Source organism: Heterodontus francisci, chromosome 21, assembly GCF_036365525.1.
Source record: "Heterodontus francisci isolate sHetFra1 chromosome 21, sHetFra1.hap1, whole genome shotgun sequence".
Taxonomy (NCBI): domain Eukaryota; kingdom Metazoa; phylum Chordata; class Chondrichthyes; order Heterodontiformes; family Heterodontidae; genus Heterodontus; species Heterodontus francisci.
The window spans coordinates 12,861,528-12,889,109 of record NC_090391.1 but is presented as its reverse complement, the minus strand read 5'-3'; positions in this window follow the sequence as shown (position 1 = coordinate 12,889,109).

The following is a 27,582-nucleotide window of genomic DNA, read 5'->3' as shown; positions in this document are numbered from 1 at the left end:
TAGATGTAGGTGAGCACTTTGGCGATAGTGATCACAATTCGGTTAGGTTTACCTTAGCGATGGGCAGGGACAGGTATATACCGCAGGGCAAGAATTATAGCTGGGGGAAAGGAAATTATGACGCGATTAGGCAAGATTTAGGATGTGTAGGATGGGGAAGGAAACTGCAGGGGATGGGCACAAACGAAATGTGGAGCTTATTCAAGGAGCAGCTAATGCGTGTCCTTGATAAGTATGTACCTGTCAGGCAGGGAGGAAGTTGTCGAGCGGGGGAGCCGTGGTTTACTCAAGAAGTTGAAGCGCTTGTCAAGAGGAAGAGGGCGGCTTATGTTAGGATGAGACGTGAAGGCTCAGTTAGGGCGCTTGAGAGTTACAAGCTAGCCAGGAAGGATCTAAAGGGAGGGCTAAGAAGAGCAAGGAGAGGACACGAGAAGTCATTGGCGGATAGGATCAAAGAAAACCCTAAGGCTTTCTATAGGTATATCAGGAATAAACGAATGATAAGAGTTAGAACAGGGCCAATCAAGGATAGTAGTGGGAAGTTGTGTGCGGAATCAGAGGAGATAGGGGAAGCGTTAAATGAATATTTTTCGTCAGTATTTACAGTAGAAAAAGAAAATGTTGCCGAGGAGATTACTGAGATACAGCCTACTAGGCTAGATGGGATTGAGATTCACAAGGAGGAGGTGTTAGCAATTTTGGAAAGAGTGAAAATAGATAAGTCCCCTGGGCCAGATGGGATTTATCCTAGGATTCTCTGGGAAGCCAGGGAGGAGATTGCAGAGCCGTTGTTGTTGATCTTTAAGTCGTCATTGTCGACAGGAGTAGTGCCGGAGGACTGGAGGATAGCAAATGTTGTCCCCTTGTTCAAGAAGGGGAGTAGAGACAGCCCTGGTAATTATAGACCTGTGAGCCTTACTTCGGTTGTGGGTAAAATGTTGGAAAAGGTTATAAGAGACAGGATTTATAATCATCTTGAAAAGAATAAGTTCATTTGCGATAGTCAGCACGGTTTTGTGAATGGTAGGTCGTGCCTCACAAACCTTATTGAGTTTTTCGAGAAGGTGACCGAACAGGTGGATGAGGGTAAAGCCGTGGATGTGGTGTATATGGATTTCAGTAAGGCGTTTGATAAGGTTCCCCACGGTAGGCTATTGCAGAAAATACGGAAGTATGGGGTTGAAGGTGATTTAGAGCTTTGGATCAGAAATTGGCTAGCTGAAAGAAGACAGAGGTTGGTGGTTGATGGCAAATGTTCATCCTGGAGTTTAGTTACTAGTGGTGTACCGCAAGGTTCTGTTTTGGGGCCACTGCTGTTTGTCATTTTTATAAACGACCTGGATGAGGGTGTAGAAGGGTGGGTTAGTAAATTTGCGGATGACACGAAGGTCGGTGGAGTTGTGGATAGTGTCGAAGGGTGTTGTAGGGTACAGAGGGACATAGATAGGCTGCAGAGCTGGGCTGAGAGATGGCAAATGGAGTTTAATGCGGAGAAGTGTGAGGTGATTCACTTTGGAAGGAGTAACAGCAATGCAGAGTACTGGGCTAATGGGAAGATTCTTGGTAGTGTGGATGAGCAGAGAGATCTTGGTATCCAGGTACATAAATCCCTGAAAGTTGCTACCCAGGTTAATAGGGCTGTTAAGAAGGCATATGGTGTGTTAGCCTTTATTAGTAGGGGGATCGAGTTTCGGAGCCACGGGGTCATGATGCAGCTGTACAAAACTCTGGTGAGGCCGCACCTGGAGTATTGCGTGCAGTTCTGGTCACCGCATTATAGGAAGGATGTCGAAGCTTTGGAAAGGGTGCAGAGGAGATTTACTAGGATGTTGCCTGGTATGGAAGGAAGGTCTTACGAGGAAAGGCTGAGGGACTTGGGGTTGTTTTCGTTAGAGAGAAGGAGGAGGAGAGGTGACTTAATAGAGACATACAAGATAATCAGAGGGTTAGATAGGGTGGATAGTGAGAGTCTTTTTCCTCGGATGAGGATGGCAAACACGAGGGGACATAGCTTTAAGTTGAGGGGTGAAAGATATAGGACAGATGTCAGAGGTAGTTTCTTTACGCAGAGAGTAGTAGGGGCGTGGAACGCCCTGCCTGCAACAGTAGTAGACTCGCCAACTTTAAGGGCATTTAAGTGGTCATTGGATAGACATATGGATGTAAATGGAATAGTGTAGGTCAGATGATCGGCGCAACATCGAGGGCCGAAGGGCCTGTACTGCGCTGTAATATTCTAATTCTAAAAAAAAAAATTCTAAGGGGAGGCTGTGGCAGAGAGAGAGGGCGAGGCAGAGAGATAGAGAGTGAGTGCGAGAGAGAGAGACAGAGAGAGAGATGGAGAGAGGCAGGCATGAGAGGGAGAGACAGAGAAAGGATGAGCAAGCTGTAACATTCAGTAGCAATCCGCATTATCTGCCCAGTCCTGCATTGGGAGTTTAGTGTGAGTGTTTTCGGGGTGAGTGTTGGTTCAGTGTTTGATATTTTCAAACTGCAGTGCCATTCCCAACAATGCAGGTGTACAATACAAGAGCAGAGAGGTTATGCTGGAACTGTATAATTCATTGGTTAAGCCACAACCGAGTATTGTATGCATTTTTGTTCACCTTATTACAGAAATGATGTACCTGCACTAGATAGGGTACAGAGGGCATTTACAAGAATGTTGCCAGGTCTAGAAAAATACAGCTATGAGGAAAGATTGGGTAGGCAGGGGTTGTTTCCCTTCTAACAGAAAAGGCTGAGGGGAGATCTGATTGAAATGTATAGCATTTAGAAGGGTCTGGAAAGAGTGGAGGTGAAGGATCCATTCACGTTGGCAGACACGTCAGTGACGATATAGCATAGATTCAAAATGATTGGTAGAAAACATAGAGGAGAAATGAGGAAAAACTTTTTCAGCCAGAGGGTGGTGATGATTTGGAAATTGCTGTCTGAAAGGGTAGATGAGGCAGAGACCCTCAACACATTCAAAATGCACCTCAAGTCCGGTTATCTGAAAGGCCACGGATCAAATGTTGGAAGGTGGGATTAGAACTGGTAGTTCGATTTTCAGACAGCACAGAAACTATGGGTCAAGTGGCCTCTTTCTGTGCTTTAAATTGTCTATGATTCTATTATTCTCAGGGAAAGAGTTACTGGTTCAAAATTAACCACGAAATGGCTGCAACATTGCTGTCCAAGGAGAGAGGGAGCAAGAGAGAGATCCGAAGAGAGAGATAGAGAGAGAGAGATGGTGTGAGCGAGACACAGACAGAGTTATAGACAGAGGCGGCGACAGAGAGAGAGAGGGAGAGACAGAGACAGAAAAGGAGAGTTAAATGGAGACGATCTATATAAAGACAGGGGGGACTGATACAGAAAAGAAGGGATAGACAGACTGAGAGGGAGCGGCAGAGAGAGAGGTTGAGTGATAGAGACAGATGTACAGAGGGAGAGGGAAAGAGAGACGGAGGGACAGATGGAGATGGAGAGACAGAGAGAGAGAGAGAGAGAGAGGGATTGGGAGAGACAGGGATTGTGGGAGACAGGGATAGAGGGAGAGACAGAGACAGAGAGCGAGAAGGAGAGAGAGAGGGATTGGCAGAGAGAGAGAGACAGTGTGAGAGGGAGAGACCAAGAGAAAGGGAGAAGCAGAGAGGGAGAGAGAGGGAGGATTAGAGACAAAGACAGAGAGAAACCGAGAGAGAGAGTGAGAAAGTCAGAGTCAGAAAGAGACAGAAGTCGAGAGAACGAGAGAGAGAGAGATAAAAAAACAAAGAGACAGGACAAAGAGAGAGAGAGAGAGAGAGAGACATAGACAAAGCTGGAGATGGAGACAAAGCGAGAGACAGGGAGTGGGGAGACGACAGAAGCAACTGTAGGCCAGTAATTTTAACTTCGGTGGTGGAAAAATCTCTGGAAAAAATAATTCGCTCAGGGGGATCAGAGGAGATGGTGGATCCAGGGATGGGGGATTTTCGCAAAGTGGACTGGAAACAGCTACTTGAAGGACTATCAGAGTCAGAGCAGTGAGGGTTAGTGAGGGTTGTAAAAAAATATGTCAACACAAAAACAAATATGGTGTGTCTCCCATATCTAAAGCCCCTTGGATGTCAAGGATCAAAACGGGTAGGATAAGGCACTACAGGGAAGCTAATGTCAGATACCGAGAGCTCAGTATCACAGAAAGCCAAAAGGAGTGTAAAAAGTTCAGGGGAAAATTTAAAAAAAGCAAATTAGGAAAGAAAAGATAGGACAAGAAAAAATACCATCAAGTAGTATCAAGGAAAACACAAAGATGTTGTATAAATGCATTAGAGCAAGAGGATAGCTAAGGATAGTCTGTGAGGGACCACAAATGAATGCGTGTTTGGAGGTGGGGCATGTGGGCCTGGTTCTTAATGAATAGTTTGTGTCCGTATTCATACAAGAAAGGGAACGATGCAGACATTGTAGTTAAAGAGGAAGACTGTGAAGTATTGGTAGCAAGGATACAGAATTCAAAATATGCATTCAGGGTCACTTTTTCTTAGGCCAGTACGTAGCAAGGCCAACAAGTGATGGGTCAGTTTTACAATTAGTCTCAGGGAATGACGCTGGGCTGGTGGAAGTTGATTTAGCAAAAATGGACTGGAAATCGCGACTTGAAGGTAAATCAGCGTCAGAACAGTGAGAGTGAATCACATTATCTTGCAGAATTTATTATTCCAGATTTTTTTTTCAGAGAAATTCAAATTCACAAGATCTCAATGTGGGATTTGAACTCCTGCTTTTCAATCATCAGCTCAGGCCTTCAGATTAAAAACGACAACAGACATTCACCTTCCTCTTGTTGTTGCCTCTGTCAGTTTTTGTATATTGTCCCCAGTCTTGTTCCTTCATGTGTCTAAAGCTTTTGATGTTATTCAGACATTGGTAAACAACTTCTTCCTCTCAGGACATCTGCTGGAAGGCCTTCAGGTACACAATATACAAATTAATTCAAACCTGATTGAATCAAAGCAAATCTTTAACTCCATTCAAGCACCCCTATATACTGTCCTTGCACAGATAACTGATAGTTCCACAATGCAGGTATATCCGAATGGAAACAGCTTCTGACACATTTCCCATTCGAATTGTGACACTTTTCATGGTGAGAAATGACATTTACCTGACAGAACCCAAGCTCCAAATGGAATCCTTAAGCTATAAAAAAACCACAGAAATGTAACTTGCTCCTTTAAACAATGCGATGAAATATTACCTGGTACTGTTCAACCAAGAAGGGGTCAGCGAAAAGTTAGGATTGGTATTGAAAGAGGAAGAGAGTGAGTGAAATTGGTGGAGAGAGAGAGAGGGGGGAGAGAGAGAAGGAGACTGTCAGCTCTTGTATGTGTAAGGTTTCTCTGTTCCTGAACCCGCTTTAACATTGTATAATTTAGATACGATTGCTTGTCCCACAGTCTTCCTTCCAAAATCCATCATTTCACATTTCTCAGCATTGAAGTTAATCTGCCATGTGGCTGTCCAATTCACCAGACTGCTAATAGCCTCCTGAAGTCTACTACTTTTCTTTTCCTTCTTTGATACATTTCCAAAGTTTTGTGTCATCCGCAAACTTTGTAATTCTACCCTGTAACATAAGTCAGGTCATTCATATACATCAAAAAGTACAGTGGTACAAAAACGAAACTCTGGGGGACACCACTCGACAGCTCCCTCCAGTCTGAAACAACTTTTCACCACTACTCTCTATGTTCTGTCTCTTACCCAATGTTGTAACCCCACTGTCACTGTTCCTTTCATACAGGAACAACACTATTGCGAAATAGTCACAAAAGAGGGGTATGATGCAGTTATTGTGGTTACGGAGGAGTGTGAAATATTGGATGATATAAACAGAGTGGAATAAAACCTGGATCCCAAGGGTTGAGCTAAGAGGGATAATCACAAACCAGAGGGAACAGTTTTATTTAAATTCGAACTAGGACAGTCCACTTTGAACTCATGAAATCGCAAATGTGCAAATAGAGAAAGAGGCCAGTCGTCCATCGTGCCCGTGTGGGCTCTGTGAAGTTCTCCCTCGTGTCCTGGCCAATACTTATCACGCAAACAAAATCACTACAACGAGGTTCTGCTCATGATCATTTTGCTGTTTGTGGGAACTTGCTGTGCACAATTGCATGTACCACTGTACATCTCCGACCAGTCTGAGAAACAACCGTTTACAACTACTCTCTGTTTTCTGTCTCTTCGGCAATGTTAAATGCAGACGAAAGCTCCCTTTACACTGTCCCAATCAAACACTTACAGGACAGGTAAAGCACGCTGTTCGATCCCGAGTAAAGCACCCTCTACACTGTCCATCCTCAATCTTCCTGTCTCCCCATCTCTCACTGCCTACGACACCATGTCTCTGTCTCTCTTTCCCCCTCTCCCCGTCTGGAGCACAAGAGGGAGAGATTGGACTGGAGAATTGACAGTGGGAGGAAGAGATGGAGAAAGAAAAGCGGAGAGATGAACATAGAACGGAAATAGGAATTGAAAGAGTAAAAGAGAGGGAAAGAGAGAGACACATATGGAGAGAGATTTCCCGCAAGAAATGCTCCCTACCTCTCTTTCCATGCTGGGATTGGAGAATCTTGCAATGAGGGATGATTGGACAGGAGGAGTTGTTTTCTTTGGCAGAGAGGAGGTTGAAGGGATATTTGATTGAGGCGTATAAAAAGTTGAGTGACCTGGATCGAATCGATAGGAAGGGCCTATTTTCCTTAGCAGAGACGGCAATAACCAGGGACATAGATTTCAAGATTTTTGCAAACAATATCACGAGGGCATAGAGGGGCAATACCTTGCTGGATTTTTACAATGGAGGGTATTCCTTCAGGATCATCAAATCTGGCTGTCTGATCAGTCTATACCTGCCTCCAGTCTGAAACCACAGTTCACCACGACTCTCCGTGTCCTGTCACTTACCCAATGTGAATGTACGGAAGAGATTTACTGGAACGGTTCCAGTGATTAAATCACTACATGTATACTGGTAGACTGGAGAAGCTGGGGCTCTCCCTAGAGCAGAGAAGCTTAAAAGGAGATTTGATAAAGGTATTTAACATCAGGAAAGTTTTAGATAGAGTAAAAAAAAATCCAGTGGCTGAAGGATCGATGCACAGAGGGCACAGACTTTATGTGATTGGGGAAAGAACGAGAGGTGACATGAGGACAAACATTTGTTTTAAATGCAACGAGTGTTTAAGATTTAAAATGCATTGCCTGATAGGACAGTGGATACAGATCCATAGTAGCTTCTAAAAGGAGAATTGAATAAGTAATTGAATGGGGGCAGTAGAAATCGTAGGGCTGGGGGAAGGAGTGGGGAGAGTGGGGCGAACCGGATTGTTCAACAAAAGAGCCAGAAGAGTGTCACTGGGCCGAATCGCCTCACACTATGCAGTAATATTCTATGATTCTGTGTTCCTCCTATATTCACTATTACTTACACCCACACACACTTGCTCTGGTGCACTTTTTCATTTAAAAATGAATTGCAAATCCCCTCAGCCTTTTCACTCTGCTCCCTCCTGATGTAATTGGCTGTGACAGTCAGAAACAAACAGGAAACACGGACTTCAGGAAAGAAAGATTTCACCTGATGCTCTTGTCGGTGGTTTCTCTGTCACGGGCGAGGTCATCGCAGCTCCTATAGAAAGGAACAACTCATTGATATCAGTCAAAGAATTTGAGTAAAATAGATATAACATTTGCATCATCCCACCACATATATACTTTGTTACCTATATTGTATGAATGCGGATATAAAATATCCACACAATCTGCTACTCATGCCCTAGCAGACAGTTGAAGTGTTTATTTTTTGTGATTTAACTCGACCCCTAATGATAGCTCACATGTCGGGAGAAAGAGAGAGACAGATAGAGAGAGAGACAGAGAGATCAATAGCGAGAGGGAGGGAGAGAGATACAGAGAGAGAGAGAGAGAGAGGGACAGATGGAGAACATAAAAACACAAGAAATAGGAGCAAGAGTCGACCATATGGCCCATCGAGCCTGCTCCGCCATTCAACACAATCATAGCTGATCTTCGGATTCAGCTCCACTTCCGCCCCCACCCCCACTCCCGAGTCTGCGAGAGACCAAAACTCAATCTGTCCCAGCCTTAAACGTATTGAACGATGGAGCATCCACAACCCTTTGGGATAGAGAATTGCAAAGATTCACAACCCTTTGAGTGAAGTATTTTCCATTCATCTCAGTCCAAAATGATCGGCCCCTTCTCCTGAGACTGGAACCCCGTGTTTTAGATTCCCCAACCAGCAGAAATAATCTCTCAGTGTCTACGCTATCCTGTCCCTTCAGAATTTTGTACATTTCAATGAGATCTCCTTTACATTTCCCCTCTCTCCCGATGTTTCTCTCTCCATACCTATCTCGAATATATTTATGCAGACGGCAGTGAACGATTGTATCAAATTAATCCAAATTACATTCTCCCTTTCTATCTATCCCAACGACCTCTCTCTCCAACCTTGTCCCTCTCTACAGCCCCCTCTCTGACTGCATATCGAGCCCTCTCTCCCTCTGTCTCTCTCCTGGTGTCAGAGATAGTAGGAGGGAGAGACAAAGGGAGAGACACAGAGAACAACCTCAGCTTCTAAAATCTAACCGCTTAACTGAAGTCCCTCGTCCCTGAAAACAGGCTTGTGAATCTTTTCTGCATCCTCGCTAATCCCTCCATGCTTTTATATTCTATGTCTCTGTTTATAAAGCCCAGGACTCCTTATGCCTTTTCCCCACTTTCACTTTTCTGCATCCTTTCTAATCCTTCCATGCTTTTATATTCGATGTCTCTGTTTATAAAGCCCAGGACTCCTTATGCCTTTGAACAACTTTCGCATTCTTCCCTGCCACCTTCAGTGATTAGTCACATAGATGCTGACGTGGAATGAGATCACTGCTCCTTCACCGTCACTGGGTCAAAATTCTTGAACTACCTCCCTAACAGCACGATGGAGCAGCTACACCACATGGACTGCAGTATTTCAAGAAGGACGCTCACCAGCACCTTCTCAATGGCGATTTGGAATGGACAATAAATGCTGGCCTGGTCAGTAACGCATCAAACAAATGAATAAAGAAAATGAAAATTTGACACCGAATCACTTAAGGAGATATTGGACTAGCGGACCAAAATCCTGGTCAAAGAGGCTAGATTTATGAAGCGTCTTCAAGGAGGAATGAGAAGTGGTGAGAACGAGAGCTTTCAGAAAGGGATTCCAGAGTTAAGTTTTGGCAACGTGAAGGTACGGCCACCAATGCTGGAACGATTCAAATGGGGGATGCTCAAGAGGCCAGAATTACAGGATCGCAGATATTGGAAGATTGTGGAGCTGGAGGAGATTGCAGAGATAGGGAGGGGTCATTGGTGGACGACAGTTCCAAATTTCTACTCCCCTTTGTGTGTAGAAGTGTTTCTTAATTTCACTCTTGAACGTCTTTTAGACTAATGTCCGATTAACGGCTGTGCTCCTCGTCTGAGACTCCCCATCCAGTGAGAAGAGTTTCCATTATTATCTTATAAAATTTGATCAATTCACCCCTTAACCTTCTAAACTCCAGGGATGCAGAGTAAAGCTCCGGCTACACTGTCCCATCAAATCTTGCCAAGCCGAGTACAGCCTGGAGTAAGCTACAGACTAAATCTCTGTCTTCTCTGTTCGATCAAACACTCCCGCCCCGGGTTAGATACAGAGTAAAGATGCCTATATATATGCCTCTATTTTTCGTCCTCCCTCTAGATGGAGAGAGTAACAGTGAGAAAGAACAAGGATAGAGATTGGAAGAGAATAACAGAGAGAGGGAAGAGAGAAAGAGGAAGGGACTTCGATGGAGACCGTCGGTCAGTGCTCCTACAAAACTGGATAGAGCAGCCTGGAAGGTACCACGCAGATCCTTGTCTGTGATAAATTACACACGTCTGCCAAGAATCTTGAAATATTTTAAGGGACTGCTCATGAAAACAAAAAAAGAGGCCACGAACAACAACTAAATTTTCACAGGAACATTGGAGCCAGCTGCGGATGTAGGTTTCTGACCAGCCAGCATAAGGAAGTGTACCCTTTGCAGTTGTGTCACCATAAAGTAGCCGATTTAAAATGGCAAAGAGATGTATATGTAGTTTTACTGAGCTTCTGAGATAGGAGACAGAAAAACACACACACACACACACACATACACACACACACACACAGTAAGACAGTAACACACACAGTAACACACACACAGAAACAGAATGACTAAGGGACAGAGAGTGAGAGAAGTATATTTAAATTTCCGAAAGGCATTTGATGAGGTCAATCTTACAATGAAAAATGAACAATCGATTTAACATCAGTGTGTGCTTGCAGAAGACAGTTCAAATCGTATACGACCTTTTGTGTGTAGAAGTGTTTCCTAACTTCACTCCTGAAAGGTCTGCCTCTAAATTTTAGACGTTGCTCACCAGTCCCAGACTCCACAACCTGCCGAAATAGTTTCTCCCAAATTACCCCATCAGGTTCCCTTAACATTAACAACTATGAAAAAATCATTCGATCCTCCTAAATTCTAGGGAATACGTCCATATTTAGTGTAATATGACCTCGTAATTTAACCCTTGGAGTGTAGTTATCATTATGGTAAGTCTTTGCTGCACTCCAATAGACAGTTCTCACCTCCCCCACCGCCCCCCACCCCCCAAAATAAATCTCTTTGGACCTCCCCTGTTCCCAGTTTTTCAGCATTTATAATGTACTCTGTTCTAGTATTTTTTTTGCCAACATTGAAATCCGTTCACCTCAGTTCTGTCCAATTACTTAAGATATTAATATCTCTTTGTAAATGTATGTTTCCTGCGACACTAAACAATGCTGCCTATTTTTGTGTCATTGGCAAACTGGGGTATGTGTAATTCTGCCTCATCTTCTTAAATCATTAATAAATGTAGCAAAATGCGATACACACAGATTTTGCAGTAGCAGACGGGAGTGAATCATTCCATCCTGGAGTTTTGTTTTATTCCAGATTTATGCTTTTTTTTTTAGAAAGAGCAGAATTCAAATTCACAACAGCCGAGTGTGGGAATTGAATTCCTGCTTTCTCAATCATCAGCTCAGGCCTTCAGATTAAAACCATTAAAAGAGATTCACTTTCCTACTGCTATTGCCTGCCTGTCTGAGGATTTGTATATTGTTCTCTTTCATGTGGTGTACTGTAAATACCTTCAAATCTGTGTATATGCAACGGACACAAATTACGTTCTTAACTAATTTTATCAACCAAAACATGCAAGTCCATTCAAACACCGCTTTTTCATATCTCTGCAAAGATAGCTCACACTTCCACAATGCAGAAATGTCTTAATGGAAACAGCTTTTGACACATTTTCCAACACATTTGCTATCACTAGATTCAACTGACAGATTCTGAGCCCAAAATTGAATCTTTAAAATAGAACAAATAACACAGAAACGAGCTTCCAAGTCTCTCTTTCCCTGCACCCATTTTAAGTTTGCACCATTTAGTTAATATCGCTTCTCCTCAGTCTTCCTTCAAAAATTCATCAGTGCACATTTTTCTGCATTGAAGTTCACCTGCCATGCATCTGCCCATTCCACCAGACTGCCTCTATCCTCCTGAAGTCTGCTACGATTCCCTATCCTGTTTATTGCATTGAAAATGACATAATGTTGAAGTTATGCCCTGTAACCCCAAGTCTAAGTTATTAATATATATCGGAAAGATTAGTGCTGCTAATCTAAACGCCAGGGAACACCACTGTACCGGAGAACACACTGCATACATGAGTACAAAAGCAAGGAGAGAATGCTAAACCTACATAAGGCTCTGGTTAGACCACCAACTGGAGAATTGTGTCCAGTTCTGGTCGCCAATCTTTAGAAAGGAGGTAACGGTCCTGGAGCGGTTGCAAAGAGATTTACCAGAGTGGTTCCAGGGATGGTGGATTTCAGCTACAGGGTTAGGTTGGAAAATCTGAGTGTGTGCTCATTAGAACAAACGAGATTGAGGGGAGATTGAATAGAAGTGTACAAAATTATTTCATGTACAGCTACCAGCCTCCAGTCTGAAAACACCATGAACCACAACACTCTCTGTATTCTGTCCCTTTGCCAATGTCGCATCTGCTCTGTCACTGTCCCGTTCATGCCATGGGTATTCATTTTGTGAACTCGACAATTATGTGGGCCATTATGACCTCCCCGTGAGGAAATTGGTCCCAGACCTCTACTTTACACTGTCCCATCAAAGTCCCCAATGCAGGTATTGCATGGGTTATGGTATAAAATAAAGCTGCCTCTACAGTGTCCCATCAAACATGCACAGGGCAGCTGCAGCACAGAATAAATACAGAGTAAAGCGTTGTCTAACCGGTCCTTAGAACTCCCAGCGACTGTAAGCACGGATTAGATGCAGTGAAGCTCTGTCTACATATACCACCTTCTCGCCTCCTCTGTCCATAACTCTCCCTATGTCTCACTATCTGTGTCACCCTGTCTCTCTCTCTCTCTCTCTCTCTCCCTCTATTTCGTTCACCCATATGGAAAACAAGAGGGAGAAACTGGGATTCAGAGGGTAACACTGAGTTAGAGAGACTGGGATTCAGAGGGTAACGAATGGAGAAATATAGATGAAGAGAGAAGACAGAAGACAGTGAAAGTGCAGCATTCATAACACATGGAACAGAGGAACAGAGAGGTGAAATAGGGCTTGAGAGAATTCGAGATAGAGGAAGGAGAGTTAGAGATGGAGAGATTACCAGCAAGAGTAAATTTCCAGCACTCTATTTTAATGCTTATCACTCCTTTCCTCTGTTACTCTGTATCCATCTATATGTCTCCCCCTCTCCTGATGTTTAACACTCTTTACCCTGTCCCTTGTATATCTGTTTACACAAGATTACGTCAAATTATGATTGGATTTACATTCTCCATTTCTATCCATCCTAACAGTCACTCAACAACATTTTGTCCCTTTCTTACTCCAGCAATCTCCCTGCCTTAAATAAAAACAAGAAATGCTGGAACCACTCAAAAGTTCTGGCAGCATCTGTGGAAAGAGAAGCAGAGTTAACGTTTCGGGTCAGTGACCCTTCTTCGGAATCCTGAGAAGGGTAGCAGGGAAAATCCAGGTAATTATAGACCGGTGAGTCTGACGTCAGTGGTAGGGAAGCTGCTGGAGAAGACACTGAGGGATAGGATCTATTCCCATTTGGAAGAAAATGAGCTCATCAGTGATAGGCAACATGGTTTTGTGCAGGGAAGGTCATGTCTTACCAACTTAATAGAATTCTTTGAGGAAGTGACAAAGTTGATTGATGAGGGAAGGGCTATAGATGTCATATACATGGACTTCAGTAAGGCGTTTGATAAGATTCCCCATGGTAGGCTGATGGAGAAATTGAAGTCGCATGGGGTCCAGGGTGTACTAGCTAGATGGAAAAAGAACTGGCTGGGCAACAGGAGACAGAGAGTAGCAGTGGAAGGGAGCTTCTCAAAATGGAGACGTGTGACCAGTGGTGTTCCACAGGGATCCGTGCTGGGACCACTGTTGTTTGCGATATACATAAATGATTTGGAGGAAAGTATAGGTGGTCTGATTAGCAAGTTTGCAGACGACACTAAGATTGGTGGAGTAGCAGATAGTGAAGGGGACTGTAAGAGAATACAGCATAATATAGATAGATTGGAGAGTTGGGCAGAGAAATGGCAGATGGAGTTCAATCAGGGCAAATGTGAGGTGATGCTTTTTGGAAGATCCAATTCAAGAGTGAACTATGCAGTAAATGGAAAAGTCCTGGGGAAAATTGATGTACAGAGAGATTTGAGTGTTCAGGTCCATTGTTCCCTGAAGGTGGCAACGCAGGTCAATAGAGTGTTCAAGAAGGCATACAGCATGCTTTCCTTCATCGGGCGGGGTATTGAGTACAAGGGTTGGCAGATCATGTTACAGTTGTATAGGACTTTGGTCCGGCCACATTTAGAATACTGCGTGCAGTTCTGGTCGCCACATTACCAAAAGAATGTAGATGCTTTGGAGAGGGTGCAGAGGAGGTTCACCAGGATGTTGCCTGGTATGGAGGGCGCTAGCTATGAAGAGAGGTTGAGTAGATTAGGATTATTTTCATTAGAAAGACGGAGGTTGAGGGGGGACCTGATTGAGGTGTACAAAATCATGAGAGGTATAGACAGGCTTTTTCCCAGAGTGGGGGATTCAATTACTGGGGGTCACGAGTTCAAAGTGAGAGGGGAAAAGTTTAGGGGTGATATGCGTGGAAAGTTCTTTACGCAGAGCGTGATGGGTGCCTGGAATGCGTTACCAGCGGAGGTGGTAGACGCGGGCACGTTAGCGTCTTTTAAGATGTATCTGGACAGATACATGAATGCGCCGGAAGCAAGGAGATACAGACCCTGAGAAAATAGGCGCATGTTTAGGTAGAGGATCTGGATCGGCGCAGGCTTGGAGGGCCGAAGGGCCTGATCCTGTGCTGTAATTTTCTTTGTTCTTCTTTGTTCTTCGAGACAGAGACAGAGACAGAGACAGCGAGAGAGGCATAGGGAGGCAGAGAGAACAAGGGAGAGATGCAGGCAGACAGAGAGAATGAGTGAGGTAGAGGGAGACGAAGTGAGGGAGGCAGAGAGAGACAGAGAGACGGAGGGGGAGAGAGGGAGACAGAGAGAGGGAGAGGGAGAGGGAGCGCGAGATGAAGAGGAAGTGAGAGAGGCATAGGGACACAGAGGGAGGGAGGGAGACAAAGAGAGATAGAGAGCGCGAGGTAGCGACAGAGAGCGAGAGAGGGAGCGGCATAGAGACTCAGAGAGAGGAAACTGAGATCGAGCGAGACAGACATAGAGAGGGTAGCAGAGAATTGGAGAGAGAGAGAGACAGAGACAGAGACAGAGAGACAGAGAGAGACACAGAGTGGGAGAGAGAGAGGTCAAAGAGGGAGAAGAGATGGCCACAGACTGAGAGAGAGAGAGACAGACAGACAGACAGACAGACAGACAGAGACAGAGCAAGTGAGACAGAGAGAGTAATGGAGAGAGGGATAGAAAAGCATAGAGAGACGGGGGAGGGAGGGGGAGAGAGAGAGACAGAGAGAGAGGCATGGAAAGACAGAGAGACGGAGACGGAGAAAGAGGTGAGGGAGGAATAGAGAGACAGAGAGGGAGGGAGAGAGAGGGAGACAGAGGGAGGGAGGGAGAGAGAGAGAGACAGAGCGAGGGATGGAGGTAAAGAGGGAAAGAAAGAGGGACAGAAAGGGAGAGAGACGGAGAGGGGGAGAAGGTGACGAATTGAGAGAGGCATAGCGAGACAGTGAGAGGAAGGGAGAGAAAGAGAGACAGTGAGAGCGACGGAGCTAGAGAGAGAGTGAGAAGAAGCATAGAGAGACAGAGAGTGGTTGGGAAATAGAGAGACAGAGAGAGAGAGAGGGGTGGGAAAGGGAGAGAGAGGTCAGAGAGGGAGATGAGAGGGGGAAGAAAAGAGAGGGACAGAGAGAGACAGACAAACAGACAGAAAAAGAGACAGAAAAAGAGCAAGGGAGACAGAAAAAGTAAGAGAGAGAGAGACAGAGTGACGCCTGGAGTGAGAGTGACATAAACAGAGAGAGAGGGAGGGAGAGAGGGAAATGTCAGAGAGGGAGAAGAGAGGGGGACAGAGAGAGAGGGAGACAGAGCCAGGGAGACAGAGAGAGTAGAAGAGGGAAACAGAGAGATGTATGGAGTGAGAAAGTGTCAGAAACAGATAGACGAAGGGAAAGAGACAGTGACTGGGAGGGAAGGAGAGAGAGTCAGAGAGAGGGTGGGAGAGGAAGAGAGAGAGATAGAGAGAGAGAGAGAGGGTGGGAGAGAGAAATGGGTCAGAGATGGTGGAAGAGAAAGATGAAAAGAGGAAGGTGGAGAGAGACAGACCGGGAGACTAGGGAGAAATTTAAAAAGGAAAACTTGTGTTGAATTTGTGAGCCTTGAATTTTGGAATATTTTAATGTTTGATGGGAATGTTGATCCAGTGAAATTTTGCCCCATTGGGATGAAGAGAATCTATGTTAGCTTGTTAAAACATTAAGGTACCGTCTGTGTTGAGTGTAATGTGAATCAGCAAATAAATGGCCGAAATGTGAAGGTTTGCAAAGGTTTGTGACCATTGCCGAATAATGCTGGTGTTTTAGACTGTGGTCTGAAATTGATAGTGAATGCAACACCTGGAAGGGGGTGGGGACATTTCAATTCAGATTTTCAGGGATCAGAATGTGGACCTATCTCTCTCTCGATCTACCGGAGAGGGGATGGGGGTCATAGCGTTTGTGTGTGCTTGACAATGAGGCAGAAACAGACGTACAGAGACACACAGATAAATGGAGGATGAGACAGAGAGAGAACCAGCTGGAAATAACCGGATAAACACAAAGGGAGACACTCAGGCTCCGGCGGTGGGGGGGGGGGGGGGGGGGGGGGGAGCTGCAGTGTTTAGTCACTGCCAAGCTCCCAGACCCTATATGAAAAGACAGAAAAAGTCAGAGAAATAGAGAAAAGCCAGAAAAAGTCAGTAACAGTAAAAAGACAGAGAAAATGAGAAATGGCAGAAGAAGTCAGATAAATAGATAAACAGCAGGAAACGAAGTAGAGAAACAGAGAGAAGACAGAAACGTCAGATACATAGCGAAAAGACAGAAAAGGCAAAGAAACTGTGAAAGGACAGAAAAAAGTCAAAGATAAAGGGAAAAGACAGAACAAGTCAGGGAAACAGAGAAAGACAGAAAAGTCCCCGAAATGGAGGAAAGACAGTGCTAAAAGTGGTGGGAAAGAAACAGACTCCCAAAAAATGGCAGGCACCAGAGGAACAGACAGAAAACCAGTGAGAGAGACACAGAGAGAATCACATACAAAGAAACATAGAGAGAGTGAGAAACAAAAAAAAGAAAGAGTCATTGAGAGAGACAGATTGAGAGAGAGACAGAGATTGAGAGATAGGGAGAATGATAGACAGAGCTTGAGAGAAAGAAGGAATGAAAGAAAGCCAGTGAGAGAGAAAGACACACAGAGAATCAGACATAGAGCAACAGAGAGAGAGAGAGACAGAAACACTGAAAAAGAGAGATTGAGTCAGAAGGAGGGAGAAAGGCAGAGAGAGACAATAAAGATGAGATACGCACCATCCCACGCGGTCAGCACTCCATCGTTGGACTCTTAACACCTGCCTTCCATCAGATCGCCTGTGGGGAAAAAATCCTGGACGGGGGCAATGGGGTGGGAATTGGAGAACAGGGTCAGGGCTGGGACAGAGAGAGAGAGAGAGAGATTTAGGCTGGACTCTCACAACATTCACCAACATACACACAGAGACACATAACCCACACACACATATTTTTTATTTAGAGATACAGCACTGAAACAGGCCCTTCGGCCCACCGAGTCTGTGCCGACCAACAACCATCCATTTATGCTAACCCTACAGTAATCCCATATTCCCTATCACCTCACTACACGAGGGGCAATTTACAATGGCCAATTTAACTATCACCTGCAAGTCTTTTGGATGTGGGAGGAAACCGGAGCACCCGGCGAAAACCCACGCAGACACATGGAGAACTTGCACACTCCGCACAGGCAGTGCGCCACACAAACACACACACACACTGTAATCAATTCCAATTAGCCTGGGCACAGAGACACAGAGACTGAGACACAGAAACTCACGTTTGCACGCCAGTTGCACTGAATTAAAGAATGGTGACTGATGTTGAACGAATATATCCCAGAACCTGTCACTCAGACACCCAGTCCACCCAAAGTACAGCTTATCCAAACAGCTCTCAGCTTCCTCCATCTGGACACTCCCTCATCCACAGGGGATTAGTCTCCATGACACAGTTATACCCCGATCATTGCCAGTTACACTCACCTGAACAGACACATTACATTAGCAGCTTTGCCTCTGATGTAAATAATGTGGTGGGTAAAACACAATCATTTAAATGTCAATGACACTTTCTTAGTTAAACCTCTCTCGGGAATAAACGTGAAATCTGTACTCATACTGGACGGCTGCTACAATTATGAGTGGCATCATTTACATTGTCCACATTATTGTATTGACCTTGTTCACTCCTGGCTTTTCTATTGTAAATGTAACTGATCTGTCTGCAGTAGACACTAAATTCAGAGACAAAAGCAATGCTGTTTCACTCTGTTCCTGCATTTTTCCAGTTAAAATGTGAACTTTGAGTCTCTGTTATGGGACCATGGTCAGGGTGATATTCGAGGACGAACTCTGTGCACGTCCATTGGGGAGGCAGTCGCATAGTGATAATATCACTGGACTAGTAATCCAGAGGCTCAACCCAATGGTCTTGCAACTGGAGTTCTAATCCTACGATGGCAGTTGCTGGAATTTAAATTCAATTAATTAACAAAAGTCTGCAATTGAAAGATGGTCTCTGTAATGGCGCTATTAAATTATCATTGCTTGCTGTAAAAAAATGGTTCACTAATTTCTTTCAAGGAAGGAAATCTGCCATCCTTATCTGGTCTGGCCTACATATGGTTACAGCCCCAGAACAATATGGCTGACTCTTAAGTGCCCTCTGAAACGGCCCAGCTGCCTTCACGAGCAACAATACTGACCATGCCAGCGGAGCTCAGATCTCGTGAAAGAATAAAGGTAAACCCTCTCTCTGTTATATCACAGCAGATATTTTCCTGTTTATTCTACAGCAAATATTGGCTCTGGTAAAATTACAACTGTGTCAACTCCTGACTCCTTTGCTCCAGTTAACTGCTGAACAGACACCCAAATTCCACCTTCCTTCACGATCAAGTGTTCCAAATCCTTGCTTCCATGTCCAACCCTCACCAAGTCCATCTCGCCCAAGACCTTCAGCCTAACTGATCTGCAGTAACTTCAAGTCCTCTAAGTACTTACATTTAGAATTCTTACCATTGGCTAAAGGTTCTTTCATGTCCTCACTACTCCACATCTCCATCCACTCCTCCAAACCTGCAGCAAACCAATCCATGATCTCCCCATATCTCTGACTTTGGTATCTTTCAGTGGGACTGCCCCCATCTGGTTCATATATTACTGATCTGTTTGTAACCAGAGCATCTCAGCAATGACCTCTCTTTCCACACCTGCACTAATACCCTTGGAGTCCCGAAACTTTCTATTCTTGCCCCCTCCTCTTCCTCATCAACACACTGCCCGCTGGCAACATCATCTACAGAAATGAGGTTAGTTTCCACATGTGTGCTGACAACACCCATCTCCAGCTTGCCATCATCCCTCTTCACCCTCCACTGCCTCTGTGTTATCACGCTCTAACAGTAATCTTTCCATGAGCTCCAATTTCCTCCAATTAAAAATGGGACAGAGTGAATCCTCCACCTTTGGCTTCAGCACAAACTCTACAATCTTGCCATTGATTCCATCGCCATTCCTTGACGTTGCATCGGACTGAATACGGTGCTGAGTAAAATAGGATTCTTAGTCATCCCTGACCTGACTTTCTGACCTGGTGTCTTCTCCATCAGAAATGACGTCCCTTCCACCTCCACAACATCTCCGAACTCTGTCCCTGGCTCAGTCCATCGGGTACTGACAGCACTCAGTCACTCATCTGTGTAAGATTATGATGTTACCAAAATTTACTGACTAGAGTAGTCATTGTTAAATTCTAGTTATTATAAACTAACAAATTCATTATTACAAACCAACATTTCGCTTTATTAGAACCCTTCTTAGTAATATGGTAAATTGGGACAACGTACAAAATCGGGCAGAGTATATACAGTATGTCAAGGTGAAGAGACTCCAGAGATTATTTCAAGGTTTAAAATGCTCACTGGCAGGACAAGGGTGAGACCTTGAGAGCAGGCAGCGAAAACAGCTTCTGTGTTGATTTGCCTTGTAATGAGATGAAGAACCTCGAAATATGAACTCATTGAGATAAAGTCGTCAACACAAAGGGGTACTACATGCACAATCCAAAATGTTAGCAACCATCAGAAAATTATAGTTGGTTAGTTCAGAAAATCATCCTTTAGGACAAAACTAACCACTGATAAGGACCGAGAGAGTGAGTGCGGAAGAGGTAGGGGAGGGAAATGTGTTTGATGGAGACCGCTCCAGTTCAAGAGCGAGCTGGAGTGCAGCCCTCCAATATTGAATATCCACTTTGCACGCAATGAATTCTCTCATCCTTCCAAAGGTTGGCCGTTCATCCTGCGAGCGGAATCTTCGGGACCCAGAGAGCAGTTAATTAAAAGCTGTACGAGATGTGGAATATTCACACCCAGCTGAGCTGTCCACCCCAGCACCAACCCACCCCCGCCCGCCGAGGCAGTGACAGTAGCCCTGGTTAATGAAATTCCCCTAGCAACACCCCCTCACCCCCTCCCTCTTCCCCACCATGTGCCCCAGCAATCGAAAGAAAGAACAGCAAGTAAAAGTTTCAGAATTCTTTAATTGAGACTGCTACTGCAGTCAAATAGCTTCCTTATTGCCACTGGACTCTCTGGCGGTGGGAGGGGGGCGGGGGCGGCGGCTTGAACAAGGTGTGATACATGGAGGCGGAGCTACTTTGATGCACAGGAAGATTCCATGAGCACATCATTCAGCTTTCATTTTTGCTGCTGGTGTCTTTTCTTGACAGTGGAATGGAGATTTGTTTTATTTCTTGAATCATCTATTCTGCGGTTGTGTGGGCATCGTTAGCAAGGCCTAGCATTTATTGCCCATATCTCATTGCCATTGAGAAGATGGTGGCGAGCTGCCTGCTTGAACCGCTGCAATCCATGTGGGCTAGGTACACCCACAGTGCGGTCAGGGAGGGAGTTCCAGGATCTTGACCCAGTGCCCTAGTTATTCAATTCACCAGAATACTGGTCCCAGTTCGGTTTAAGTGGAGCCCGCCCCAGCTGAACAACTCCTTCTTTCTCCAGTACTGGTGCCAATTGCTCAGGAAGTGGCACCCCGTACCTCTCACGCCACATTTTCACATTCGAAATTTAGCCTTCTAATCTGGTTCTCCCTGTGCCAATTAGCCGGCTGGTGAGGCTGGTGCTGAGCTGAAAATGTCCAAACGGAGATTGATCGATTTTTGTTTGACAAGGGGGAGTATGGGTGACAGAACCAAGGCAGGCAAATGGGTTTAAGATCCAGATCAGCGGAGATATCATTGAATGGGGAACAGAATCAATGAGCTGAATGACCTCCCCGTGTTCCTATAACAGAGAGAGAGAGAGAGAGAGAGAGAGAGAATGAGAATAAGTGAGTAGGAAAGATGAAAGTGGTGGAACCTGTGTGTTTCTGCTGCTTTGGGAACAGTTTTGACCATTAATAAAGGGCTCTGCTCACACACCAACACATTCCTGGTGATCAATAAACACGTTTCTTAGAAACACAACTGAAATTCAATGAAATGTGAATGTTTGATCTCTGCTTTGTAAGTCCAGTGCTCTAACCTGCAAGCTTTGAAACCACCTGCCCTGCAAAATCCTATTGTAATGCTGAATGTTTTTAACATGAATGTGCGGTCCGAACACACTTTCACAATCCGTAATCGCCAAACAATCCAGGAATATTACATTTCAAAAGGAGGCCATTCAGCCCATCCTGCCTCTGTTGGCTCTTTGGAAGACCTATCGAATTTCTCCCAATAGCCCCCTTGCTCTTTCCCCATATACCTGCATATGTTTCCTTTTCACTATTTATCCAGTTCCCTTTTGAAACTTGCTGTTCAAATCAGCAATTCTGGAGAAACTTCTTTCCCCAAAGAGTGCTGAGAATGTGGCACTCGCTCCCACAGGGAGCTATTGAATTGAACATCCCGATACATTTAAGCGGCGGCTGGATAAACACAAGAGGGAGAAGGGAATAGAAGGATATGTTGCTGGGGTGAAATGCAGAGGGGTGGGAGGAGGCTCGTGTGGTGCATTAGCGTCAGCATGGACGAGCTTGACTAAATGGCCTGTTTCTGTGTAATTGCATTGAACCTGCCTTTCAGACAAAGCATTCCAAATCACAACAACTCACTGCTTCAAAAACAAAATCTCCACATCTCCCCTCTCACTGACCCTTTGGCCAATTTTTGCCAAGAACTGGATGGTGAGAGTAGACTAAATAATGCTTTTCAGCCAGCACGGACATGATGGGCTGAGTGGCCTCCTTCTGTGCGATAATGCTTGTGTGTTTCTATATTCAATCTCTGTCCTCTGGCTACTGAGAGAGGGGGGAGGTGAGAGAGAGACGAGATAGCGACAGATGGAGAAATTGAGAGAGAGAGTCTCTTGCTCCAGAGTTGCCTTGGAGTTGTTTAGTTTTTCAATTGGAACGGTTTGCTATTTGACGGTGAATTTGAAACTTGAACTAAATTCACAGAAGCACCAGTGAACTCACTGTTCACTATTTAAAAGGCCACTGCTCTAACCCCTGAGTTATGGAGCCTCCTGCCTCCAGTGGCGCAGCATTCCACAGTTAATGCTGTGTGTCTGAATGAGCTGCACATTAGTTAAACACTGACTGTCACAGAATTCCGAATTCTTGCAGCACAGAAGGAGGCCATTCGACCAACCGTGTTTGTGCTGGCTCCCCAAACAAGCAAGTTGCTCATTTCTGCTCCCTCACCTCCTCCCCATGTGCCTGCATCTTCTTCATTTTCAGATTATATCCAATTCTTTCTTGATTGCTTCGATTAAACCTGTTTCCACCACACTCTCAGGTAATGCAATTTGGAGATACTGGCATAACAGACCCACTGAGTGATTCTCCCCCTGGAGATACTATAATAACAGAACTACTCAGTGACTCTCTCCCTGGATATACTGTAATAACACATCCACTCAGTGATTCTCCGTGTGGAGATACTATATAACAGACCCACTGAGTGACTTTCCCTGTGGAGATACTATGATAACAGACCCTTTCAGTGACACTGTTTTTGGAAATACTATAATAACAGACACACTCAGTGACTCTCCCTGTGGAGATACTACAATAACAGACACATTCAGTGACTCTCCCTGTGGAGATACTGTAATAACAGACCCGCTCAGTGACTCTCCATGTAGAGATACTATAATAACAGATCCATTAAGTTACTATCCCTGTGCAGATATTATAATAACAAACCCACCCAGTGACGATCCCTGCGGAGATACTGTAATATCACTCAGTCACTTTACCTTTGGAAAGTCTAGACTCACCGACCCACTCAGACTCTCACCTGCTGAGAGACTATAATAAAAGACCAACTCAGTCAGACTCCCTACATAAATTCTATAATATCTTTTTACCCCTCCCCGAGAACAGACCCCCATCTAATTACCCGACTAGAGCAGACCACCATGTAATTAACCCTTGTGAACCGACCCCTTTCTAATATCCCCCCGTGAACAGAACCCGAATCTAATTACCACCAGGTGAACAGTCACATATTTAAGTACCCCACCCAACAGATCCCATTTAACTGTTCCCTGTGAACAGACCCCCATCTAATTTCACACCTGTGAAGAGAACCCAATGTAATTCCCTCCCTGTGAACAGGCCCCATCCAATTGCCCCACACCCCGGGAACATATGCCAATCTAATTGCCCCCTGGCAAGTCCCCCATCTAAATATCCTCCCATGAACAGACCCCCACCTAATTACTCCCTTGGGAACAGATCCCCATTTAATAATCCCCCCTGCTTTCAGCAGTCCCCGTCTAAATTCCCCCTTGTGAACAGAACCCCATCTAATTTTCCCCCGAGAACAGACCCCCATCTAATTACTCTCTTGTGAATAGATCCCCTTTTAAAAACCCACCTTTCAGCAGACACCCATTTAATTTCCCCATGTGAACAGAACCCCATTTAATTACCTAGCCCTGTGAACAGACCCCAATCTAATTACCCCCTCTGAAAAGATCACTGTCTCATTACTCCACCTTTTGAACAGAGACGCAACTATTTACCCCCCGCCGTGAGCAGAGCCCATTCAAATTCCCCCTGTGAATAAACCCAAATCCAATTACCCACCGTGAACGAACCCTCAAATAATTCCAAACCCCGGGAGCAGACTGCCATCTATTCACGCCCTGTTAACAGATCCCCCTCTAATTTCCCACTGTGGGCAGACTCCCATCTAATTTCCCTCTGCGAACAGACCCCCAGACAATAACCTGCCTGGAACAGACGCCAATTGTATTACCCGCCGGAACAGGCACCCATCTAATTACCCCCTCAGTGAACAGACCCCCTTCCAATTGCCCCCAGTGAACGGACCCTCATGTAAATACACCTTGTGATCCTACCGCCATCCAACTTTCCGGCCAGTTAACAGACCCCCATCTAAATACCCGCCGAGAACAGACCCCCATCGAATTCTCCACCTGTAGCAGGCACCCACCTAGATACCCCACCTCAGGGAATACACCTCATCTTATTTCCCCCAGTGAACAGAACACCTTTGAATTGTCGCTGTGAACGGACCCCCATATAAAAAGATCCCCACCTAATTTTCCCCACCACCACCGAGGAACAGAACCCCAGCTAATTCCAGCCACCGCACCTCCCGCCCCCCGTGGACAGGCCCCCATCTAATTACCTCCTGTGAACAGACCCTCATCTGATTACTCTCTGTGAACAGACCCCCATCAAATTGCCCCCAGAAACAAACCGCCATCTAATCATTCGCCATGAACAGGTATAATGCTTCTTTTTACATTTTAATTTATTATTCATCTAAAAGTGCACGTGGTGGTGAAATGTGGGAGGTTGATTCTTGCAGTTACCATAAAACATATTTGCCTTGGGTAAAGGGCTGACGAAGAGATTAGCACTTATCTTTTTATCTGCATGCAAGAGAGCAGAGTTGTGAACTTGTTTTTAATTTTTGCAACCCTGTTTGCACAGCTCTATCACAAAACATTAAGGAAAAACATGTCGATTGTTTATTCTGTTTACTCTATTTAAATGATTTTGCCCCATAGCTCCTGGAGAGCTTTTTGACTCGGAACAAGGGTTTAGGGCGGGGGTGGATGTCGTTGGCAGGGCTAAAGGATCTCACTGTACCTGAGGTCATAGGCAGCTGCTGGGATTAGGTCACAAGTAGAACCGCTCCTGGGAGATACAAGTACATAGAGCATGCAGGCCCACGAGCCTGCAACTGTACCTTTACTGGATACAGCTTCTGGCTAGCCAAACTCCAACGACGAGTCATCTGTTGCTGCTTATGTCTCTGCCACACGACAGGAATCCGTATGACACAGGATACATTAAGTAAACCCACCCAGCCCCATCCATTTTGTGATATCGAACCACAGGCATAGATGCCAGGGCGAATTCGTTTAATGTTTTCTTTTTGAGGACAGGTTTATGTGGCATTAGTTATTATGACTTATATCTATAATGTTCTGTTTGCGCTCTATTCGACACTGATATTCTTGTTATGCATTGGGCTGTAGTCAATGTAAACTGTTCCAAATAATTCCATTAACATTAAAAAATTCAGCGATTAAACTTTTACGAGGCAGAACAATAGTTAATTAACACAATTTGTACTAAAATGATTTGCACTAAGCAGCTGAAGTTGATCATCTTCAGCACGTATTATCTTAAATGTCTTTCAAATAGTCTTTCCTGATAAAATGAAATGTCAGTTGTTTATGTTTCAGAATACACTTTTATCTGATTTCTGGGAGAGAGACAGGGATTCCGTCATTTTCAGTCTCAACTGCATCAGCGACTAGCTGCTTTCTAACCATCCTGGTGTTTGTAACCAGAGATTCCTCAACTGTTCCATGAGGTATGGCTGCAACGCCATCCATGCTGCAATCCACGAATTCATTGATTTCTGGAACAATCCCGTTTTTGGATTGAAGGGTCAGTACATCTCAGAGGCAAAGTTGTGGAATCGGCAACAGACCACCACAATGTTGGACACATTAGCAAGCGAATGCTGTAACCTGTTCAGGCACGTGAAGGTGATTTCAGCATCCCGATTGTCTTCTCCACCTATTCGACATGTTAACACATGCGCACGATTGTACCTTTCTCGTGCTGTACCATTGGTCCTGTGGTAATGTGTGTTCAGCCACATGTTTAGCGGACAACACTTGTCACCTAATAGCCATTCTAATCATCGTGTTAATGTGCTCATAGACTTCTACAAACTTGAGATACCGACAAGGCAGGCATCATGAGCACTTGCTGGTGATCTGCATTCAGATTCAGGATGCTTAATTGGGCATCACAAATGATCATGACATTCAATGATTTGAACTCTTTCCTGTTAATGCGTGAAACAGGTTCAACGTTCAGTGCCTTCAATGTAATATGTGTCCCATAGCTGGCCCTGAGCCCTTTTGAAGTCATTGATCCTGTGAAATGCGACAGATCACTCCTTCACTTGTACTGGGGTATGCCAATGTTTATGAAATCAGTAGCCCTATGGAAAATGGCTTCGGTGACCTGGTGAATGGAGGGCATCGCAGAGCTCTGGGAAATATTTCACATGTCAGCACTACCTGACTGAAATGTCCCGCATGTATAAAAATATCTGTCGTTCTGACCTTAATTGTCAGTTACAAGGCAGTGCGACCTGTGGAACGTGGCTACAGGTCCCCTGAAAAACATCACAGATGCAGCCGATTGCCTCCTTACTGAAGTGCAGTTGCCTCACTCGCAATTCCTCTCGCATCATATTGAATAACATCCGCTCCCTATACATAGTTGGAGTGGGGCATAGGTCCTTCTGAACTTCCTATGGGAATCGTAGAATCATAGAAAATTTACGGCACAGAATGAGGCCACTTGGCCCATCGTGTCTGTGTCATCCGGGAAACGTTCCGCCCATTCTAATCCCACCTTCCAGCATTTGGTCCGTGGTCCTGCAGATTACCGCACTCGAGTTACATATCCAGAATTTTTTGAAGAAGTTGAGTGCTTCTGCCTCAATTTACCTTTCAGGCAGTGGGTTCCAGACCCCCACCTCCATCTAGATCGCAGAACCTTTCCTCATCTCCGCTTTAATCTCTTTACAAGTCACTTTAAATCTATGCATCCTTGTCACTGACTTCACTGACTTTTCTGCAAAGGTAAAGAGGCCTTTCACCTCCACTCAATCCAGACACCTCAACATTTTGTGCATTTCGATCAGATCTCTCCTTAACCTTATCTGTTCCAAGGTGAACAACCCCAGCCTATCCAAGCTTTCCCCCGAGCTGCATTTTTTCATTCCTGGCAACCTGCTTGTAAATCCCCTCTGTACCCTTTCTAGTACAATTACATCCTTTCTGTAATGAGGTGACCAGAACCACACACAGAACAGAAGTTGTGGTGTAACCAATGGTTTATGCAGTTCCAGCATAACCTTCCTGCTCTACACGTGGCCTGGGAATGGAGCCTTACTTTTCTTTGTTGTTCCCTGTGTTGCGCCTTCTTATGAAAGAATGCATAACAACAGCCCAATAGAAATCTGTTTCCACCTCACAGGTTTAATCCATAAAATATGTTGCACCATCTGTTATCAAGATAGCTTATGTTATTTTGAAGTTATCCTACAGTG